Source organism: Bidens hawaiensis, unplaced genomic scaffold (assembly GCF_021521415.1).
Source record: "Bidens hawaiensis isolate Kalapana, Puna unplaced genomic scaffold, B.hawaiensis_p1.1 tig00022884_1, whole genome shotgun sequence".
Classification (NCBI taxonomy): domain Eukaryota; kingdom Viridiplantae; phylum Streptophyta; class Magnoliopsida; order Asterales; family Asteraceae; genus Bidens; species Bidens hawaiensis.
In genome coordinates, this window is record NW_027493574.1 from 364,561 (window position 1) to 374,546 (window position 9,986).

A 9,986-nucleotide genomic window follows, 5' to 3' on the forward strand; every position below is an offset into this window, starting at 1 on the left:
TCCAAAAAGTAAAAACGTCCTATGTGTCCACAAGCTCCAAAAACAGCTACTGCAAACCTGAACATGTGTTAAAATAAACGTCAAACACTTGCGTGTTGGTGAGAAATCAAGTTTAATACAATACATAGATAACAATAAATCTGCGCGCAACACGTGTATGTCTGGTGTTTAACAAGGGTGCAATCAGATTGTGATCAAGCCTAGATAGATCATAGCTCATAGTTCATAGTTCAATCCGTGCTCCCAATTGAGCACAAAAACGAGAAAACATCTGTGCAAGTGTAAACAAAGAAAACCGTAAACGATAGGTCTCCCGTGTTCATCTAATGGATCCATGAAAACTGCGGAATAGGCCGAACAAAGCGGTTAATGATACACACATACAAATAAACAGCCAAGTAAACGTCCTCAACACATGGGATACTGCGCGACTAAAGCTCATAAACAAGTTTAAGACTCTAAGTTTGTATGAACACATGAACATCCCAAAACATTAAAAGCAAAAAGGGATTAGGTACGAGATTACTCACTTGATAAACGATGCGGTGTAAGATAAAGCAAGAACCAACTTTAAACAAGCACAAGTTAACCTATAATTAAAGATTATTGTTTTAACGATCTGTTTTAAGTCTTGATTATAAGTTAGCATAATTAATAAGTAAATTATTATATATAATATATATATATTACCGGAAGAGCAGGACATAACAGGGAGGAAGACGGAGGCAGAGAGGGAGGCGGCAGAGAGAGCAAGGAGAACAGGAGAGATTAAGTGTTTTGTGTGTGTAGTGTTAGGAAAAATAATACTATTATTTATAGAGAAACCCTAGGGAACACAATCCCTAGAAAAAGGGGAAAAGATCTCAAAAAGTAAAAGATTCCAAAAGCAAAAGATATCAAAAGATATGGCAGCAGGGAAAAAGAGAAAAAGCTGACAGGGAACAGTAAAAAGGCATGGGCAGGTCAGATAAAGGTACTGGTCAGGCATGGAAAAAGCAGATCTCAAAAGATAATGTCAGTCACTTTTTCTGCCAACCAATGGGGTTGGTGCGCATGCTGCGCCGAAAGTAACTTTTCAGACATAAAGCAGATTAGGTCAACAGCACAAAAGATAAGACAACACAAAAGCAAACGGCTAGATTAAACAGAAGAAAACGGGTTTAGCGCGAGAAGGCTCGAGCGCGAAGGCAGACACAGAAGGTCAAGAGAGCGCGAGCGCGAAGGCAGACAGAACCAACCTTAACGCGTCGCGGGAAGAACTACATTTCTAAGCGCGCCGCGGGAAGAATCACATTTCTTAGCGCGCCGCGGGAGGAACTAAAATTCCTAGCGCGCCGCGGGAAGAACTATAATTCTTCGCGCGTCGAGGGATGAACTACGATTCTTAGCGCGCTGCGAGAAGAACTACAATCCTTAGCGCGTCGCGGGAAGAACTACCGTTCTTAGCGCGCTGCGAGAAGAATTAAAATTCTTAGCGCGCTGCGAGAAGAGTTCGTCTCGCGTATCGCTGAAACAGGTGGTCTTCACGCAGGATTCCTTGTAAGGGGTCTGGCGCGTGGAGCTGCGCAGACAACCTTAGGCGGGAAGGAACAAAGGACAAGCAAAGAGTTAGAAGAAAAAGAGGGAAACAAGGCGTAAGGGCGGGACGGCGACAAGAGGGAAAAGAAGGCGGAAAGAGAGAAGGAGAGGGACGGGACGGCGGAAAGAAAGAGAGAGAAAGAGGCGGAAAGGAAAATATATTATTATTATTAAAAGTAAAATATTAGTATAAATAAATATTAAATCATAAAAGAAAGAGATCGGGTCAGAGAAACGGGTACCTGGGTCGGGTCGGATCGGGCAGATGTCACAGTCTCCCCTACTTTAAGAAATTTCGTCCCGAAATTTATCTCGAAGTAGGTTGCGCAGAGAACAGGTGCGGGTACTTGATCTTCATTTGATCTTCCCTTTCCCATGTAAACTCGGCTCCGCGCTTGGACTCCCAGCGAACTTTCACGATAGGGATGCGACTGCGCTTGGTTTGCTTAACCTCGCGATCCATAATCTCAACAGGCTTCTCAACGAAATGCATAGATTCATCAACTTGAACTTCATCAAGTGGAATGTGAAGGTTCTCGTCAGCTAAACACTTCTTGAGATTGGATACATGGAACGTTGGATGCACATTACTGAGCGCGGGCGGCAGGTCAAGTCTGTAGGCAACTTTTCCCACACGCGCGAGAATCTTAAATGGTCCAACATATCGAGGAGGAAGCTTACCTTTCTTCCCAAAGCGGACAACACCCTTCCAGGGCGACACCTTGAGGAGAACAAGATCACCAACTTGAAATTCGAGAGGCTTCCGCCTACGATCTGCGTAACTCTTCTGTCGGCTTCTGGCAGTCAGCAGATGATCACGGATCTTGGCGATTTTATCGGTTGTCTCTTGAACAAGTTCGGGTCCTGTGATTTGAGTTTCACCCACTTCGCTCCAACAGATCGGGGAGCGGCACTTACGACCGTAAAGTGCTTCAAATGGGGCCATACCGATACTGGAATGATAGCTGTTATTATAAGAGAACTCAATCAAAGGCAGGTGTGAATCCCAATTACCTCCAAAATCAAGAACACAAGATCGGAGCATATCCTCAAGGGTTTGAATAGTTCGCTCAGACTGACCGTCAGTCTGAGGATGATATGCCGTACTCATGTCCAAGCGAGTTCCTAGCGCAGATTGGAGAGATTTCCAAAAGCGAGATATAAAACGGCCATCGCGATCGGATATGATGCTCAAAGGAGTACCATGGCGGCAGACAATTTCCTTGACATAAAGCTGCGCGAGATGCTCAACACGGTAGTTTTCACGAATGGGCAGAAAGTGAGCAGACTTAGTCAAACGATCCACTATTACCCAAATGCTATCATGTTTGCTTGCTGTCAAAGGTAACTTGGTAATAAAGTCCATCGCTACACATTCCCATTTCCACGTAGGAATTTCTGGTTGTTCGAGCAAACCAGATGGGCGTTGGTGTTCAGCTTTCACTTTAGAACAAGTCAGACATCTAGCTACGAACACAGCAATATCCTTTTTCATACCGGGCCACCAATAAGTAATGCGCAAATCCTTGTACATCTTATCAGCGCCAGGATGAATAGAATACCGAGATTTGTGCGCTTCACTCAGGATATCAGCGCGAAGATTCTCATCAAAGGGAATCCAGATGCGATTAAGATAGCAGAGAATTCCACCCAGATTAGGGACAAAATGCGCTTCCGCGCCACACGCTAACTCGGCGCGAAGGTTACCATTACTGATGGATGCGCGCTGCGCGTCACGAATACGCGATTCAAGGTTGCTTTGAATCGGCGCAAAGTGAAGATGCGTGCGCGGCAAGATACAGTTAAGCTGGCAGGGTTTTCGGCTGAGCGCATCGGCTACCACATTAGCCTTACCAGGATGATACCGGATCTCACAATCGTAATCGCTGATGAGTTCGTTCCATCGGCGTAGCCTCATGTTGAGTTCCTTTTGATCAAAGATATGCTGAAGGCTTTTATGGTCAGTGTAGAGGATACACTTAGTACCATAGAGGTAGTATCTCCAGATCTTCAAGGCAAATACAACTGCACCAAGTTCGAGGTCGTGAGTTGTATAATTCTTTTCATGAACCTTAAGTTGCCTTGATGCGTAAGCGATAACCTTGCCTCGTTGCATAAGAACACAACCGAGACCTTGGTTGGAGGCATCGCAGTACACGACAAAATCATCATTACCCTCAGGTAGCGCAAGAACAGGAGCTTCACACAACAATCGCTTGAGCGATAGAAAGGCTTCTTCTTGCTTCGAGCCCCAAATATATGGTTTACCTTTGTGCGTTAGAGCTGTTAAAGGCAAAGCGATCTTCGAGAAGTTCGAAATGAAGCGCCGGTAATAACCAGCTAAGCCCAGAAAGGAACGGATCTCAGAATGAGAGGATGGCGTAATCCAGTTCTTGATTGCTTCAATTTTGGATGGGTCGACATGAATACCCATCTTGTTCACAACATGGCCAAGAAACTGTACTTCATCAGACCAGAATTCACACTTGGAAAGCTTAGCATAGAGCTGCTCGGTTCGAAGCTTTTGCAATACCAATCGGAGATGTTGCTCATGCTCGGCCTTGGTCTTAGAATACACCAGAACATCATCGATAAACACGATCACGAATTTATCCAAGAAAGGCCTACACACCCGATTCATTAGATCCATGAAAACGGCGGGTGCGTTGGTTAAACCGAAGGACATGACCAAGAATTCAAAATGGCCATAACGAGTTCGAAAAGCAGTCTTCGGAACATCTTCATCGCGGATGCGCAACTGGTGATAGCCAGAGCGGAGATCAATCTTGGAGAAACAAGAGGCACCTTGGAGTTGATCAAAGAGGTCGTCAATACGCGGTAAGGGATACCGGTTTTTAATGGTGAGTTTGTTCAACTCGCGGTAATCGATACACATGCGAAACGATCCATCTTTCTTTTTAACGAACAACACCGGAGCACCCCAGGGCGAAGAGCTAGGGCGGATGAATCCTTTAGCAGTCAACTCTTGAAGTTGGCTTGCCAATTCTTGCATCTCAGCGGGCGCAAGACGGTAAGGAGATTTAGCTACGGGGGAAGCACCAGGGACAAGATCAATACGGAACTCGACTTCACGAGCGGGAGGGATACCAGGAAGATCATCAGGAAAAACTTCAGGGAAATCACGCACAACGGGGATATCGCGAAGCTTCTTTTCTTCAGCAGGTTTGACCACATGGGCTAAAAATGCAATACGCTTCTTCCGCATGAGTCTTTGGGCTTCGGCGCAAGACATAAGCTTAAGACCACTGGAGGGTTTTTCGCCGTAGATGTGAAGATCACCATTTTCTCGAGGAATGCGAATCAACTTCTTGGCGCAAATAACTTCGGCGCGATTATGCGAAAGCCAATCCATACCAATGATAACATCAAAACTTCCAAGAGGCATGGGGATGAGGTCGATTAGAAAATCGTTTTCGTTAAGGTTAAGCGTGCAATCTTTAATCACCGAGTTAATTAAAACAGTTTCGCCATTAGCCAATTCAACTGAAAAATATTCTTTTAAATCGCTGCGCGGTCGCGCAAGCTTCTGCTCGAAGGCGCGAGAGATAAAACTTCGATCGGCGCCAGTATCAAAAAGTACAGAAGCATAAAATCCGTTAAGCAAAAATGTACCATTAACTACGTCATTATTCGCTTGCGCTTGGTGCGCGGTTATGTTAAAAGCTCGTCCACGCGTCACTTGGTTCGAAATCTGGTTCACCGGATTCGCTTGTGTAATCTGAACTTGTAGTCTTGGGCACGCGTTCCGGAAATGACTGGGATCACCGCAGTTAAAGCACGATCTGGGTCGTGGGTTTTGGTAGGTTGGTTGTGGATTCTGCGGGTAGACTGGTGGTGTTGGCGCAATTGGGTTGGCGAGAGGGACTCTACAGTATTCAGCAGAGTGACCAACGCGGCCATATCGGTTACATTGTCGACACGGGGTTTGGGTTGGGTGGTGAAGTCTACAGGTTGGGCAAAAGGGTTGATTTCCTGTGTAAGGTTTCTTAGTTGGCGGGGCAGGGAGTGCTGGATTGGTTAAGGCATAGTTGTGGGCTACAGGAGGTGTTGGGTAGGCTGACAGTGGGTTAGGCGCGTAAACTGGAGGTTGGTAGATGGGTTGCTGGACAATGGGCGGGTTGGTAAGCGCATAGGCTTTGCGCCTGCGCTTGAGGTTGTTACGGTTTGAGGGTTCTGGTTTGGTTTCTGTTGGTTCAGGGGCAGTTTTGGTGGGTTTGGTCTTCTCAGCTCCCCGCAGGAACAGGGTTCCTGCTCTGACATGGTTGTCGCTGAGCACAGCGGCCAACTCGATGGCGTCAGAGAGGGTTACTGGGTTTCTGGCCCATACAGAATCTTGAATTTCCATGGGGAGACCCCCAAGGAATTTCTCTATGGCTCGGCGGGAAGGGGTAACAAGGTGAGGGACAAGCAGGCTTAGTTCATGGAAACGCGTCGCGTACTCGCGCGCTTCACCGCTGTACTGCTTGAGATTCCAAAATTCTTCCTCCAGGCGCTTAACTTCGTTGGGAGGGCAGAATTCTCGCGTCAGAATCTCCTTAAATTCCTCCCAGAGCATGCTAGAAGCAGTTTCTGCGCCACGCGCATGAGCTACTCCATTCCACCATGTAAGCGCTCTAGATTCCAGGACACTGGAAGCATATAGGGTTCGTCTGTCTGAGGGGCATTGGGTGTGGAGGAAAGTGTTTTCTATTTTCTCAAGCCACTGGAGCATCACGGTGGCTCCTTCAAGACCTGTGAACTTTGGAGGGTTACCCGCGTTAAAGGATTTAATGTTGTAACTGGAGGTGTTGGTATTGTTTTGGCTCAAAGCTTGGGCTATTGCGGTGGCCATTTCCTGGGAACGTTGCAGCGATCGCCTGTGCGCGGCTTCTTTCTTCCTAAGATGGCGAGCTGATAGTGGAGGCATTCTATAAAAGTTTTAATTTTAGTTAATATCTTGGTTTTTATCGCAAAGTATAACCTCGAAAAGCTTGGTTTCGCGGAGTTAGATACTATCAAGAGTTAAAGTAAAATAAATGACCCTAAATGCAGACTTAATAAAGGTAGCAAATTCGAATCAAGAATCGACAATTCATGTATCACCATGACTTTCCGAATTCCCAATTTAAAATATACGAGTAAACGAGTATTGGAGATTGACGATTCATGTATCACCATGACTTTTCAATCTTCAATATAAAATATACAAGAAAATGAGTATTGGAGGTTGACAATTCATGTATCACCATGACTTTTCAAGTCTCCAACCTCAGAACATAATTGTAAATGGAAATTGAAAATCAACTATTCATGTATCACCATGACTTTTCGGATTTTCAAACCCAACAAACGAATATGTAAGTAAAATCAATAAAAATCGAAATTCAATCAAAAATCGAAATATCGCGGAATAAAACATAAAATCATATACTGCGCAAGCGCGAGCATATTCATAAACAACGAGTAATTAACAATAAGCGCGCAAACATGAGATTTCTCTCATGCGCGAGAAGGGACTCTTAGGTATTCTAGGCCGTTACGTCTAACCACCTATCCTAAGGTCAACGAGCTCTGATACCAATCTGTAACACCCCGACCAAAGGCGGATTATACATCGGGGCGCCACATATTGTTTCATTACTCGTGACACTATTGGGTGTCAATATTTAATAAATACATTCATTCGCGCACGAGCAAAGTAAAAGTAAGATAACATAAATCATCATAAATCAATATATTATAAATCATAATATTCGAACAGCAATAACTTGTCTTGATACATTTTAATCTAGGTCCAAAAGTAAAAACGTCCTATGTGTCCACAAGCTCCAAAAACAGCTACTGCAAACCTGAACATGTGTTAAAATAAACGTCAAACACTTGCGTGTTGGTGAGAAATCAAGTTTAATACAATACATAGATAACAATAAATCTGCGCGCAACACGTGTATGTCTGGTGTTTAACAAGGGTGCAATCAGATTGTGATCAAGCCTAGATAGATCATAGCTCATAGTTCATAGTTCAATCCGTGCTCCCAATTGAGCACAAAAACGAGAAAACATCTGTGCAAGTGTAAACAAAGAAAACCGTAAACGATAGGTCTCCCGTGTTCATCTAATGGATCCATGAAAACTGCGGAATAGGCCGAACAAAGCGGTTAATGATACACACATACAAATAAACAGCCAAGTAAACGTCCTCAACACATGGGATACTGCGCGACTAAAGCTCATAAACAAGTTTAAGACTCTAAGTTTGTATGAACACATGAACATCCCAAAACATTAAAAGCAAAAAGGGATTAGGTACGAGATTACTCACTTGATAAACGATGCGGTGTAAGATAAAGCAAGAACCAACTTTAAACAAGCACAAGTTAACCTATAATTAAAGATTATTGTTTTAACGATCTGTTTTAAGTCTTGATTATAAGTTAGCATAATTAATAAGTAAATTATTATATATAATATATATATATTACCGGAAGAGCAGGACATAACAGGGAGGAAGACGGAGGCAGAGAGGGAGGCGGCAGAGAGAGCAAGGAGAACAGGAGAGATTAAGTGTTTTGTGTGTGTAGTGTTAGGAAAAATAATACTATTATTTATAGAGAAACCCTAGGGAACACAATCCCTAGAAAAAGGGGAAAAGATCTCAAAAAGTAAAAGATTCCAAAAGCAAAAGATATCAAAAGATATGGCAGCAGGGAAAAAGAGAAAAAGCTGACAGGGAACAGTAAAAAGGCATGGGCAGGTCAGATAAAGGTACTGGTCAGGCATGGAAAAAGCAGATCTCAAAAGATAATGTCAGTCACTTTTTCTGCCAACCAATGGGGTTGGTGCGCATGCTGCGCCGAAAGTAACTTTTCAGACATAAAGCAGATTAGGTCAACAGCACAAAAGATAAGACAACACAAAAGCAAACGGCTAGATTAAACAGAAGAAAACGGGTTTAGCGCGAGAAGGCTCGAGCGCGAAGGCAGACACAGAAGGTCAAGAGAGCGCGAGCGCGAAGGCAGACAGAACCAACCTTAACGCGTCGCGGGAAGAACTACATTTCTAAGCGCGCCGCGGGAAGAATCACATTTCTTAGCGCGCCGCGGGAGGAACTAAAATTCCTAGCGCGCCGCGGGAAGAACTATAATTCTTCGCGCGTCGAGGGATGAACTACGATTCTTAGCGCGCTGCGAGAAGAACTACAATCCTTAGCGCGTCGCGGGAAGAACTACCGTTCTTAGCGCGCTGCGAGAAGAATTAAAATTCTTAGCGCGCTGCGAGAAGAGTTCGTCTCGCGTATCGCTGAAACAGGTGGTCTTCACGCAGGATTCCTTGTAAGGGGTCTGGCGCGTGGAGCTGCGCAGACAACCTTAGGCGGGAAGGAACAAAGGACAAGCAAAGAGTTAGAAGAAAAAGAGGGAAACAAGGCGTAAGGGCGGGACGGCGACAAGAGGGAAAAGAAGGCGGAAAGAGAGAAGGAGAGGGACGGGACGGCGGAAAGAAAGAGAGAGAAAGAGGCGGAAAGGAAAATATATTATTATTATTAAAAGTAAAATATTAGTATAAATAAATATTAAATCATAAAAGAAAGAGATCGGGTCAGAGAAACGGGTACCTGGGTCGGGTCGGATCGGGCAGATGTCACATGACATTATTTGATGAAACGCAATTAGTGATTCTTTTTGTTGGATGGCTTTCTCAAACATATCACAAGTCGAGTTCCATCTTGTTGGACAATCCCAATTGGGCCCCAACCATTGACAATTAGCTTCATCACAAAATTTTTTGTATCTTGAAAATGTTTTATTGTTGCTAAAAACATCTCGTAACATTCTTTTAAAATTGTTTCTTTGCGTTTCGATCACGTTTAACCCATCTTGCACGGCCAAGTTGATAATATGTGCAATGCATCGGCTATGAAAAAACGCTCCATCACAAATAGGTTTATACTTTAATTTTAAATGGCCAACCGCGGCCGTATTGTTGGACGCGTTATCAAACGAAATTGAAAAGATTTTATCTTCAATCTTGTATTGTCGAATGACTTTATCCAAGAGTTTAAAAATATTTCTACCCGTGTGCGGGTAATCAAACAATTGAAACGCAACGGTTCGTTTCATCATTTGCCACGACCCGGGGTCAACCCTATGAGCCGTCACACAAATGTATGAGTCGGGCGAACCATTAGGTACCGACCACACATCCGTTGTTAAGTTTACACCAGTTTGTAAGTTTGAAAAGTATGAAATTAGTTCGGATTTAGCGTTTTTCCAAGCTTTAAGACAATCTCTTCTAAGGGTCGAACGACTTACGTGTTGGTAGCGTGGTTGAACATACTTTTGCATCATCTCCGTGAATTGAGGGTTGTCGAAGTGGTTGAAAGGAAGTGTATTTTGAATCACAAAGTTTGA